Source organism: Colobus angolensis, unplaced genomic scaffold, assembly GCF_000951035.1.
Source record: "Colobus angolensis palliatus isolate OR3802 unplaced genomic scaffold, Cang.pa_1.0 Scaffold293, whole genome shotgun sequence".
NCBI lineage: Eukaryota > Metazoa > Chordata > Mammalia > Primates > Cercopithecidae > Colobus > Colobus angolensis.
The window spans coordinates 1,448,491-1,450,541 of NW_012116188.1; the positions used below are offsets into that span (position 1 = coordinate 1,448,491).

Here is a 2,051-nt window from a genome sequence, read left to right on the forward strand (position 1 = left end):
ACTCAGGAGGCTGAGGCAGGAGAATGGCGTAAACCCAGGAGGCGGAGCTTGCAGTGAGCTGAGATCCGGCCACTGCACTCCAGCCTGGGCAACTGAGCGAGACTCCGTCTCAAAAAAAAAAAAAACAAACAAAATTTAACGTTGATGGGGGTTCATCAGAAATGTGGAGATATCACATTGTATTGATAGGGAATTGCATGTAGCTGTTACAGACACAGAACCTGTTATAAAAAAGAGTTATATTCATGGAAACAAGCTTTGTTTTCTAAAAAGATATCTGAGAAGGTTTTCTTTGGGAGTTTTATATAAATTCTGTATTTAATATCTTCCTTAATATGTTGGTTTTCAGTTTCTTTATCATAATTAAAGAATACAAGGAAGACATACTTGATTGGTTTCACCAAGCTCAGACCTTCCCTCCCAGGCGCCAGATGTGTGGTATTATTTCCAATTCGTGTCATGAAACGCTGAATTGTGCTTGTGGCTTTTTAATACTGTGACATCTCAACTGCTGTCTTTGGTTTTAATCTCCTGTGGGTGATCTTGGAAAGGGATAGGTTTGATGTAGGTAGCCTAGAACCTTCTCAGGGATTGTGGAACGTGTTGAAACTTATACTGTTTCTGAGAACCATCTTTCTCCTTTCTGTGGATCAGGCTGACATAACTCAGAGCACTAGTAATCATGACTGTAGCCAACTGTGGTTACCTGCAGAGCTTTAGATCAAATAGGAATTTGTCTCTTCATTTATTCACTTGGTGTACACTGAGTGAGCATTTGTGTGCCGGGCATGGGGGAAGATGACTTATTATTTGTCTTGACTCTTAAGGAATTTATAGTCTAATGCAGGAGAAAGACACACAGATTCTCATATAAATGGATTGTGTACAATGATAGATTAAACAGGCTTTGAGACTTACAGTGGAACTGTGGGCCATGATTGCCATTTGAATTTTAAAAGATTAATAGAATGTATGATTTTTCTGTTCTTAGTTATATAAGTAAGACTTGAATAAATACTCATTGTGAAATAAGAAAAGTGGAAAGACTATAGCCTAAAAACGTAGTCCAATTTTATATCCCAACCTCCTCCCTGTGCCACTTTTCATTATTATTATTTTTTTAAACCATTGCCTGATTGATGAACATTTTAGGTCATTACTTTTTTTTTTCCTGTCTAATGATGCTTAGTCCATTTTTTTATACATATATATTTGTATACCTGTGTGAATTATGTCTGCAGTGAAATTCTTAGAAGTAGAATCTTGGCTGCAGTATTTTTCTGGGGGTGCATTTAATCTGTTATTGGAATTCATATTAATATTAGAATTAATAGGCTTTTTTTTTTTTTTCCTGAAAGCAACTAAAAATGTATGGCCATGTGGAGTTGCAGGGCAGTAGTCCAGATGGTTTAGCTGCAACATCTACATCGGTCTGTTATATAGAAAGTGTCTGGGTAGGGGCGTTTGACCTTGGTAACTTTTCTCTCTGCCATTTGAGCCGCCGCTGCCTTCATATCCTCCCTATCTAGAAATTCCCTCCCCAAAGTTGTTCCATATTCCAAAATTTCCCTTTTCACACTCCTAGTATGCTGTTGACCTCAGGTAGGCACAGTTCTGAATGTCAGAGCAAAGAACATTGACCATGCACATCTCTCCAGATAGTAGAGTTTTCAGGGTATTTCATGAACTCCAAAGGATGGTTTATACGAAGTGTATTTCACTAAGTATAAAGGAAGTAAAACACTCATACTATGGTCTCTTCCCTCTCCTGTTCGCCTCCCAGTGCCTCTCTACAAACTTTTTAGGATACCACTAATGACTACTAGAAATATTCATAGTTAGTCCAGAAATCTGAGAGCCCTCCTGGATCCTGACATGTATTTCATTGCACTCTGCGATTGGAATTTTATTAGTTTGTTAAAATTGAGTAGGAAAAAATATTTCAGTAACAAATATATAGAATTAAGAAAAAGATGGGCTGGGCATGGTGGCTCATGCCTGTAATCCCAGCACTTTGGGAGGCCGAGGCGGGCGGATCAAGAGGTCAGGAG

At 38.5% G+C, this 2,051-nt stretch overlaps 1 protein-coding gene across 1 annotated transcript in view; it reads left to right on the top strand.

The window, feature by feature from the left end:
• MPP7 (membrane protein, palmitoylated 7 (MAGUK p55 subfamily member 7)) overlaps positions 1-2,051 on the top strand; it is a 238,906-nt gene that overhangs the window by 25,614 nt on the left and 211,241 nt on the right. The window lies entirely within an intron of this gene.